Source organism: Grus americana, chromosome 26 (genome assembly GCF_028858705.1).
Source record: "Grus americana isolate bGruAme1 chromosome 26, bGruAme1.mat, whole genome shotgun sequence".
Taxonomy (NCBI): Eukaryota; Metazoa; Chordata; class Aves; order Gruiformes; family Gruidae; genus Grus; species Grus americana.
The window spans coordinates 974,672-987,043 of record NC_072877.1 but is presented as its reverse complement, the minus strand read 5'-3'; positions in this window follow the sequence as shown (position 1 = coordinate 987,043).

Here is a 12,372-nt window from a genome sequence, read left to right as displayed (position 1 = left end):
TTGAATTGTTGGAGGCTGTAATAAAGTGCCCTCAGCCGGGAGTCAGGACTCCTTTCTCAGTGCTGCCGCTCACCTGCAGCATCTCACGGCCAGCGGGGAGACGCTGCATAAATAAATCTGCTCCCGTGCTGAAGCTTCTCAGATCAGAGTCCTCAAGGTGGAGGTAGGGAGGCTCTTAAAGTCAATTAAAACTAATAATTGAAGAACAGGGACAGTTGCTGATGCTTTAAACTTTGGACTTTTCCAAACTTAACTAGCTGAAAAATCCATCCTGTTACTCCTCTTAAGAATATCAGGCCAGAGGTTAAGCTAGATGGAAAATGAAGTGCTGATTAGAAAATAAGATACTAGAAACAGTTTTAAAAAGAAAAGTCATGTCAAACCAGTCAAGTTCAGTCTATGAAAGGAAAAATAATGCAAAGCAAATTAATAGACATAAGGTAAATGGATGCAATTGCCAGGTACAATTTAGTGAGCCCAAGTTAGTTCCTAGTTCAATTTAACTTAAAAGGAATTCAGATCTGTTAAAAAGAAATTTTACTTAATTTAAGGTTCAATTAGCTTTCAACATGCAGTGGAAAAAAATTACAGTAGTAAACAGCAATGGCATTTGACAAACTAGGTAAGCATTTTTATCCTTAAGATTTCTTTATTTGGAGATAAACTCTGCTAATACGGTGGGAATTGACGTAGATGATCGGTCCACGTGGGTTACTGCAGCATCTCTAACGACAGCCAAAGCAGTTTCCTAACTCAAATTTATAACCACTTTCTGGGAGAATTTACAACACACAAAAGGTTAGATTGATAGAAACTCCAGAACAAAACTTAGCTGCACCAGTAAAGCTTCAAACCTACTGGCCTGGAAATAGCTTTAAAACAAAAATTAAGGCTTGAACGTCTTTACATTAGCAACGATCAGGGTCAGTGTGGATTTGCACAATTCAAAGCCCTCAAAAGGGACCACACAGGAATTGTTCACAGGGCTCTTGGCATCACAGACGTCTCCCAGCAAAGCTGGGGAAACAGTCACTACCGCTTTGCCTTAGATATTATCCGGTGTGTCACTGAGCCGCAGCCCCTGCCCTATTCTTTCCGTGCACAGCTGAATAGCTCCGCACGAGCAACGTACAGTTTCGAAACCTGGAGCCTGACAATATTCCACTACTTTTACATTTGCCAGAGAGTCTTAAACTCCCCATCGTCTATGAAAATCACAACCTCACCTGTGTACTCAGAGTCCGTATCATTGCCAACTATGTTTTAGAAGAACGCACACCTAGAAGTTTGCAGATCCCAGGTTCAGTCAGTTCTTTGCTATTATGGCAAAGGATTTCTGGGGACCATTTTCTACTAGCAGTTCCTGTTGCTTTTGCCAAGATGTCTGTAATTCACAGAAATACAAGTCAGCTAAATTTTTCAGTCTGTCTTACAACCCCCCCTTGCCAGGAGACTCAAATATTGTAATTCTCTATCGCTATCTTACACGAGACGTATTCACAGATAAGCGTAAAGACAAAGTCAGTGCCCTATCAAACATCAATGTTCTGAGGCTAAACGTGAACTGTGTTCTAGCCTTGGGCTGGGGAATGTCAAGCCGTACACCTTTCAAACAGCAGAGTGAAAAACTCAAACAAAGCTGAAATTAATAATGTCTTCACAGCAAATCCTCTGCACAGATCAACTCACTCTCTCCAATGGGCCCAGGCAGATGCTCAGCCCCACGTATTTTTCATAGACAACGTTAAAACCAGAGTTCCTCCTACTTGCATACGTTCAGATGTTTCATGCAAATAACCCTTCCTCAGCTCCACAGGCCTTTAACCTCCATCTTCATCACACTTACATTTTTTGTCTGTTGCCTGCTTGAAATGGTGAGAGGTAAAGGAAAGATAAAAAGGCTATTTGAATATCCAAGTTCCAGTGACATCAAAATTGTTCTTTATGTTTGAAATTTTTACCTGTAGCCTTCCCAATTCACTCAGAAGTCACTCACGGAAGGAAGATCTCATGCAGAACGAACATGCCCAGCGATTCGGACGCTATGAGATTATGCCCATCCCTTCCCCAACAGGAAATTCTTGGGTTTTCCTTCCCCTCTTGCCTGCATACACGAGTTAGCTTCTTGTCCATACTTCCTGACAAAAATTTGCCCCCTTCCACACCAGGTTTGCCACAGCCACCACGCCCAGCAACTATAATTTTCAGGAGTTCCGAATTGTCCAAAGATGTACCAAATGAAAGTGCTGGAACTACACACCCTCCTAAATACCTACCAGGGATTTTTAGGGCTCTGAACTCCAGGAGACTGAACATATGCTGAACAAAACCCTGACCATTTTATCTGCCTAATAGCAGAACTCCACTCCACAAAACCAAGTGTCCATAACAATTATGTGAACAAAAGATTATGATCTAGATCCTCAAAGGAAAAAAAATAGCAGCGAGAGCTAAGCCTGTTAATATTTTTGCAGATATAGATTATAATCTCTTTTTCAGTTAATTGGTTTGTCTATGTTAGATCAGGATTTACCAAAGTGAACAACCCAGCTTAGATGGAACCACCTGGCTGTCAAAGCTGCAGTGATGCCCAGGCTCCTGTGACACACATCTGGCAGGCAGTGGGTACTGATGTAGGTATGCCAGGGAAAGACTGTGGATTACTGGAGCTCACCAGCTCTCCTTACTCCCAACTCAACTGCTTCCTTTCAACCTCGAGCAAGAGGACACTGAAGAGCCCTTACACCAATCTGAGCAAAGACCCAATGCTTTTGGGATCACAGGGGAAGGAGGCTGGGGCTTCATTCTTCCGTCTGATTCTCCTCTTGTATTCCAGCTGCGTAAACTCCTCTGTATTTCCTCTGCAGAAACACTATGTCCCATCCTATTCCCCTTCTTGCCCGTGAGATGAGGACATTTCATTATCAGGTGAAATAATCCCTATTTACAGAATTAATCAAGTTCTTGCAATCTCCAGAAGAAAGTGGATCTATTAAATGTGTATTATTAACAATAATAAATGCTTCAACCCTCTGGGTACTGCTCAACATCCACAGTAAAAGCATTATCATAAAAACCACATTCTTAAGTTCTAAAGAAATAAAGCTTGGAATTGGTTTGGTTAAGATGGTTCAGGCAGGGATATCTATCAGGAAAACCCATTATGATGAAGAGAAGCACTTACAGCACAGAAGGGCTTTGACAAAAAGCAGTCAAAACGTTTTCATCAAGAATAACGTATGTGCACTGTAAATCCCAGCTCACAAACACACCAAGAGACACAAAAGTCTTTTCCTTTTTATTTGCATTTTGTGCAAGTGGTTACCAGAATGCTGACTTTATTTTCCCCCCTCTTAACTTTAAACAGTATTTCACACAGACAACTCAATGCCTTTGATTCCCAAGTCACAACAACACTGGGATCTTTGTCCCTGTTCAATCAGCTCGAGCAAGACTAAACAATCAAAATGACCCATCTACTTCATTCTGTTATTCTTTGCCTGTGGAGACGCCTTTCTGTTTCTCATTCTAGATGTTGGCATGCACGCAGCCTATTGTATGGCCTCACAAAGAAGAAAAAAGAAAAAAACAAAAAAAAGCGAGATGGAGTGCTGTGATGGTGAGACTTCTCCCCTTATGGGAGCTAGGAAACAAACTACCTTCAGAGATGGCTCCTCATCAAATCATAGGTTTTTACTGTGCCCTTAACGTACAGATCTGAGCAAGCAGCGTTCGTAAGAGCTGCGCACCACAACTCCTCTTGTTCAAGTCCTACTTATCTTTTGACATAACAAAGCAGCAGGTCTACATCCCAACTCAGTTGAGTTTCCCAAGGTGCCAAAGGGAAGAGGCAGGCTTAGACATTTTGGTTAGAGATGAACAGCAGCCACGCAGGCTCTATCACCAATGAACTTTTATAGGACCGTAAGTGAGAATTTTCTATTTTTTAAACTGTTTCCTTCCCCGCAATCCCCATCAGAGCAACACCCTCAGTGCCGAAGTGCTGACTGGAGAAATATTTTCAAGCATCTCCTCCCATACACACTAGTGAAGATCTACCAGCTGTAGCTTCCAAGATCTACCAGCTGTAGCTTCCCTTCGTAACCAAAAGTCACACAGAAAAGTAGAACAGTACTCACAGCGGAGAAGCTGCTCCTCGCAACCAGCTACCGAACATCCTGCCTCCCTTCAAAGCGTCGGGCAGCTTGTGCTCAGCAGGCGCTATTTGCTGTACAGTGCCAGGGCCTTTTAACTAGAGCCCGGCAAAAGGAGCCTGTAGGAAAATCCACCACAGACGGTGATGTTTTGATTTCTTGTGCTAAACCTGGATCCACTATGGAAATTCTGAAGTATGGGATTGGAAAAAAAAATAGAGAGAAAGAGCAGAAAAACAAAACAGCATCTCTACCTATATAAATCCTGACCATCCAAAGATATTTGAACAGCAGAGGAAGCAAAAAATATAAACCAAAATAATTTCAACTATTTCTCTTCTGTCTGCCTTTGATCACAAAGGGGAACAGAAAGTAATTTGCTATATATTTTGTTGTGGAACATAACACTTCCCCATCATGTTTCTTGTAAATGCTTTCTCTGATAGAAGACATTGCACCAAAGTATAGTTTACTTTATATATACTAGCAGTGCAGGTCCCTGTTCTTTAAAAACGATGTGTTGAGGGTCCCATTACTCAGGGGCTAATTGCATGAACAAGTATTCCACAAAGCGATAGCAGACCCTGCCGCTCGCGTATTTGCAGCTCAGAGCATGCAACTCAGCCAGAGAGGAGCGCTGCTTGGGGGAAACTGCTGCAACAGCTTCCTGGAAGAGTTGGTAACCAACATATTTCTGTAGCCTTGTTTTACCCCTTTTCTCCCCCAAAAATACAAAGGAAAAAACAGAAGGAAAAAAAAAGCAAAGTAAGTCTGTCAAGCCTTGTGAGTTCCATGATGTAGAAAATTAAACCAGGGTGAAAAAAAATCCACAAGAAGCCACTGGCTGGGGAAAGATCCCTGGACAGCCGCTGCGTGGCTTATGACAACTGTTTCATGCACTGCTAGGTCACTCTACATCTGCGGAAGCAGATGGAGAAATTTAGAGACCAAGAAAAAAACAGCAATCTTGCAAAGCCTTTTTTATCACTTAAAAACCAAAAGAAATTCAGTTCTCATAAGAGAATTAATTCAGGAGTTGAAGTAAACCTCTTGACTGAAGAAACTACAGAGGCTTTTGAACCTGCCTTGTACACAAGCACATCAATGAACTTCTCCAAGGGGCTTCTGTCCACTGGAGTGGACGTGGCAATACGAAATCAGAAGCCACATCGGTAGTTTTTCCCCCCAGTATATTATTACATAGGCAAAAAAGACCAGATTAACTGAAGACCTCAGGACAGATCCTGGATCCGCTGGCATCAGCCACATCACCAAGGTCCCTCCATAACCTCCCCTGCTGCTGTAACCCACCAAGCCACCAGTGCAAGGCAGGAACCCCTCCACAACTTGGATCCTCATTGCTCCAACACTTAGATTCCAGATCCATTATGCCACTGTGAATAAACTCATTAAAAATCCATGAAACTCGGCATGTTCGGGGAACAAGTACTACTGCTTTAAGCAACGAGCAAAGCTAAACACAAACACAGTTTGGGAAGAACTAACAGCTGAGCCAAGAGACCTTTTGTGCTGCACATTTATCACGGCATGCATCTTGCTTAATAAATCTCACACATTTTCACATATGGCTGTATATTTTTAAAGGGCTTATGCATTTCATTTCTTGGTTTAGCTGCCTTTCATGGTTCTTCTGCCTCCTAGAAAACTCTGAAGTGTGTATTTCGTTAATAAGAGCTAACTTTCAAAAGAAAACATTCCTCTCCATTTGTGAGGGAAGCCATTACTTTAACCTCTCTCGAGACAAACTACTGCTTATAGAAAAAGAGGGGGGAAAAAAGAAAAAAAGACTACAAGTACAGACAGAGTCAGGCTTCAAAGGTCTGGTTTCCATATGATAAAGCCTGGAATAAAAACATATCAAACAAAACTGTGTGTTTGAGGGCTCGGCTCAAAAGAGGTACACAGACTGCGCAAAAAACTTTTCTTCAGCCCAACCTATTTTTCTCAGCACAGACCTTCAGACAGATTCTTAAATTCCGGCTTTGCTTCACATCCTTACACCATTTATTACCTGTATTTTCAATATTCCAAGAGACACTTTAATCACCACACTGTGCTTTAATTGTTATTAGCATTTAGATTATATGGTAATCTTGCAGCCAGAAGTCAATATTAAATTACTGTCCTTGCCTGCTGAAGAGTAATATATATAGAACAGAGCTGAAATGTGTTTTAAAGTTTCAGTTCAATTTTATGTCCTAATTACTCTGGAATGTTATGAAAGGACTGTAACATCATACCATATATTCTTGTCATCCCATAGGCAGCTTTATAGTAACATTACAAAAGTATATTGAACTCATTACGGGGGAGCATAATTGAAATGATACAAAGAAACTGCTAGCTGTTAATAAAGCCGTGTCGGGGTTTGTATCCTACCTATCCACCTCCCCTGGTTTTTCAGTATTGAGCCGGATTGTCAAAGACACACGGCAGAAGCGGACGCATTTCTGACTCTCCGCCTGCTGATGGAGAGCCGGATCCTTAACTCGAGCCAGTGCAGTTTCAGCTGCCTCGGGACGTGGCTATAACCAAATTGCACCAGTTGAGAATTTCACTCAAAGCATAGTTTTTTATTGCATTTTCATCGGGGGATCTAACACAACCACTGTCCAACTCAACCAAGCACACGTTCAGCTCTTTCTGTGGGGAGGCGATTGTTCCCTATTGCACTACCTTAGTGCTTCCGCACACAGAGCTCCGCGAAATCTGCACTGGGAAGCTTGAGAAATTCAGTGGGTTTTAATGTTTGCTGCATGGATCATAAACATAGCTTTTTTTGTCAGTGCTGTTTATACGGTTCTGTTTCACAGTAGGTCAACACAAGCCACTGTGTGTAGTGCAAGACAGCAAAATATACCAACACAACGAAAGAAAATAGAATATCAAGTCTCGCTTGTGGCATGCCTAGTCCAAGAACAAGAAAAGGATGCTTGTCACCGTCTCCCATGCAGCTGCACATCAACCTCTCCAGATATGCTTTACTTGAGAACATGTCTAAAGAGGTTTTTTCTATCATCAACCAACCACCACATGGGAATTTCCTCTCACTTCAATCATTTCGACAGAATTTAGACATGTATTCAGCTTTACTTGCCATGTCCTATCACAAAAATATTGCTCAGGAGATTGAACTAGAAACTTTTTGTCCAGTCTAATTTTAAGTAAATCCAGCAATAAAAATTTTATCACTTTCTTCATGTTATTCAGACAAATGGCTAATACACAGAGTACTATAGTACAGCTTCAACAAAGAAAAAAAAAACACCATCCCACTTCTAATACTGAACTCTCCTATTTCTTTGCATCTTGCTGGTCCAGCCCAAGCAATATATGACCACATTATTGTGTCATGCCACAGCTAGATGTTTCCTTTGTATATTCATTCTAGAGAACAGGCACGCATTATAGAAGGGTTCCTGGAAATAGCACAATACTTATTTTATTGGGGGGTGTTTTTTCTCCATTATTAAGAGTCTCTGCTTCAAAGAGATTTTCAATTCTATATCCCAGCTTACTCAGGAAAAACATCCTTTTAGGAACAGCTTTAGGTGTACCATTTAAGGCAAGCATGTGTTTAAGTTTCTTTGAAACCTGCTTAAACCTAAGAACTTGTTATTTCTGCTTACATGCTTTGACTATCCTGAAGCTGACTGAACCCTGATCAACAACAACCAGATTTGGCAATTTCTCATTTTGCCTTTAGAATACTTCTCAGGCCAATATCAACGGACCAAGCTGCAAAACTGCTATTAATAAAGCAGATTATCGTGACTGTCCAAAAAACCAACATGTCTTTCAAAGGCTTCATATACAGAATTAGCCTTTGATATTTCTTAATAGCATGACAATTAGAAATCAGCATAAAATTGGGAACTGTACATCTGTTTGGAAAGCTACTGATGGCCGTAAATTGAGGCAAAGATACAGGTAAAGGTATCCACCTGCACAGAAATTTGGCAGAATTAGGACCATTTATACAGCACAGACTTTAGCCAGACACGGCTCCTCAGAAAACTTATTGATCTCTCGCAGTATTCTATCCATGAGTGCAAAAGGCTTCTTCACCATATTATCTCAGACTCAGCACATTTTTAATTGCTTTAAAGACAGTCACTTGAACAGCTACTCTGCATCAACGTGAGCAATCTTTAGTAGGACAGAGAATCTATTCTGTCACACTAAGAGCAACCTTTCTGCATACCTAGAGCAGATGTAATTCTGTTATAAATGCTTCAGGATTCCCAAATATGAATGAAATACGTAGCCAATATAATTCTGACTGTAAGGGTAATTTATTCTTCTATACAACTCATGTAATATTCAAAATTTAATCAAAAAAATCTAGTATAATTGCTATTGCTATAAACAGAAATGATTGTTGACAGCTTTATAGTCATCTACTGGAGGAAGAGGATATAGCCCATTATTAGCATATGATGATCTAGAAGTACCTATGGAAGAAAGATATTTTTGTTTTTTAATAGACATCCTGCTAATGGCAGGGGGGAAAGGCACTTTACATGAAGCTAGACAAATCCCAACCAGAGTCTGGCAATTTTCTTCATGGGAAAATTGCCTTAGCAAACAACTTGCCCCGGGACACAGTGAATTTGCCGTTGTTTTCAGACTTTGAAGAAAGACTGGATGTACTTGTAACAGACACCATCTATAAAAAACAAGTTATGGACTTGGGACACAGATTGCTGGCTGAGATTCAATGGACTGTGTATAGGCAGCTCTAAGTGACCATAACTGCTTTTTTCCTGCCTTAAAACCTGTGAATCCTTCCCACCTGATCCTCCCGGGGGCTGCAAATACGCAGTACCCGGCTGTCAAATAGTCCATGCTGTGCACACACCAGAGGGTGGGAGCTCGGATGAGGTCTTTACACATAGCCACGACTGCCTGCACAGATCTACTGAGCTATTTTAAATACTCGGCATTAAGCTACATCCTAACAATAATGCACTCTACTGCTAAACTCCTGTTTCGCTATCTGCTTGGTACCCACAGAAGTTAAGAAATTCATAGTCCGGGTGCCAAGAGATTTCCCACCGCCACAATAACTTTGTGTTACATTCGCATTACCTGAGCAGCCAAAAGCAGTCACTGATTTTCTCCGAATATCTTTCAACATTATTTAAAGTTTTGGATATCTTTGAGTATGTGTGGCTTAGAAGCAATATAATATTCTAACACAAATATCCATGTAATCATGTTATTTATGGAGAGGTTTTGCTCTCGCTTGTACCAACTTCACACTAGAATGATTCCATCATTTTTTTCCATAACGTTCCTTTCAATGCAGAAATACTATCAATATAAGGTTTCTGGATGACAATAACACTGTGAAAATGCTACTCAGTCAAAAGTAATTTTGAAAGCTAGCTAAAATGTCAATACTATTCTTACAGTCCTCTCAGAAGCATGGCGGACAGCGTAGCAGGTGGGAACCGACAAGCTGACAATGCTGTGAAAAAAAGAACACATGGCTTGGAGAGTGTCCCTCAAGCAAACTGAGCCCTAGCAAATAAGGAGTTGCATTTGTTTATTCCAGGAGCATCTCAGGAACTAGGAGAAGCCAGAAAGGAATTTTATGAGACACTCGAGTCCAGCTGATGGAGAATTGGACAGGATAGGAGCCCAGCTCTGCTATGAGACTGACCATTATTGTTTCTTTCAAATCTCTACAATTAAATTTGTCTTTCAGATCCTTGGTTGTTTCCAATCAAACCCATATGGGTAATAATACCCAATTGCTGTTTGGAAGCGTCACTTGAAGTACGCTGCTGTTCCCCAGCCAGCTGCAGGCAAACCACCACAACACACTACGGGCCACTCGTATCACTACCACCAAGCACGTTAAGTCTCAAGAGACAGCACAGGAAGGAATCAAAATCCACAAAAGTATTTTCCTAAAGGGATCCAGCTCACAAACCTCACAACGTCTATCAACAGAGAATGGCAAATTGCAGAGGGGAAGAAACCCTCCAAGGAATTTCCTTCCAAAACCCACATCAGACCAAATCTAAAGCTCTAATAGATATGCACCCAATTAAAAGAACAGATGATCAAGTCCTCATCTCCACTTAGGGCAGGGTACCCCCCTGGATATTTAAGTTGAAGTGAATACCTTAACCTTAAGGAATATCCTCTTGAAACGGAGCCTATAGCCACGTCCCTCAATTCAGGATATGATTGAGCATGCTATTAAGTCCATACACATACAATAAAATATTAAAGGGGTTTTTAGGCTCCTACCCTAATACACAGGAGTCGATAGCTGAAAATGATCTGAAGTCCACACACAGACAGAATAAATATTAAAGTGACATGTAGTTAATACAAGATGATGTGAGAAATAAAATCAGTAGAAGAAAATTGCTTCAGACATTACATTATTGCTATTGAATTGAGATTTCTCCTGGTGAGAGCTGATAGAAATAGAGAATCATTTGAGAAGAACACTTACAATATTACAAATTAGACAAAAACAGTGTAACATCTAGTATTTAAGTTGTTAGAGCTCTGTGTTTCTCTTTTCATTACAAGGTCCTCGCTGATTTGATCACTTCTCAAAGACCTTAGTCCTACGTGTCATCCAGAGGACGGTAATTCGGTTACCTCCGTGCTGCAAGGCACCGAGTCAGAGAGAAGTGCTCACTGGTGACTCACTAACGCCAATTCCTTTTCTTTCCTATTTCTCATCCAGCTATTGACCCAATCTGACTTTGCCTCGCTTTATGAGAATTGGCAAGGCAAGAGACCAAGGAAAAACAGTTCCAAGTAATAAAGATGCCCTGTATTTAATTATTTTTGGAGGATACAGAAGTCTAGAGGCTTACAAAAATCAAAGTTTCCACGTTAAATCTCTAGCACGCAGCATAGCATCCAGAACTTCACTTAATATTTTATTAATATAATGAATAGGAAGGGAAAAAAGATATCTCAAGAAGAAAAAGCAGAGCGTGAACACCATAGCAAGCTTTTGCTTTCCGAATTAACCCATCTCATGAATACACACAGGCATATTTTTGAACTAATCTTTGGTGACAGAAAAGCCTTTCAAAAACTATAAAGCACTAAACAAGGCTTTTATTAGTTTTTAAGTGCATTTACTAAAATCTAAATTATAATTTTAGATTTAAAGTACTTAAAAATGAAGACGATCTTTTCACCAAATGTAGTTTCAGTTATGTTTGTGAAGTATTTGAGAAATGAGAAGCACAGCGGTTTACGTCATTCCACATGAAGGCAGCTTTGCAGATTTTCACAAATGGGCAACCACCTCTTGAGGCAGCTCTGCTAATGACAAAGGACATTTCCGAAGTTTCCAAGAGAAAGTACTCCTGTATCTCGATTGATAGGCAGAAAACCGCAAGGATGATGTAGATAGTAATTATTAATACTGCCAATTCTACAATCTGAAGGCTTCCAAGTGTTTTGCAAACATGAGTAGATTCAGTTTCATCATTCTTTTTAGTATGTAATTAAATCCTATCACCTTTCTACAGACAGAGACACTGAAGAATACTAATTGTGCTGAAGGTTAGCTTGGCTGCCTGGAAACGAAACCTCTGGGAATGCCTCTCCCAGTCACAGCAGCAGTAGTTCCTAGCCATTTTGCAGCGCCAGCTCCAGGACCCACTACATTTCAGCTTCGTGGCATTAGGTCTCCCTTCAGAGAAAGAATTTCTGGAGTACCTACTTCTAGGGCACAGCCTCCTCCTTCAACAGGAAAACAAAAAAACAAGCAAGCAAACAAAACCACCCCCCAAAACCCCCCAGAAAATGCCTTTAGGCTTTCTGTTCACTCCTAGCAGCGATCCTTCCCGGAAGATTTTCTATTACTGCTCCAGACTGCTGCTCGTCATTGCCTCCAACCCACAATTTTAGTAATGTTGCGGTGCTCATGCGATGCTGATGCTGCACCATCCCATGCACCGCCATCAGGTCTGTGACCCCCAGGGACTGGTTTTCTCAGCGCATTTTCCCTGACAGGAGCAATGTGCTGAACATAACTCCTAAGTGAGTCCGCTGGACTTCTGAAAAAGTCTGTCTTTCTTGAATCTTGAATCACAGCAGATTAATGCACACAGTAGTGGCACGAGCACCACGCACAACCTGTACCCTCACCATACAACGTAGGCGGGATTTGTACCAGGTATAACCCTCTTCCGCCCTTTGCAATATG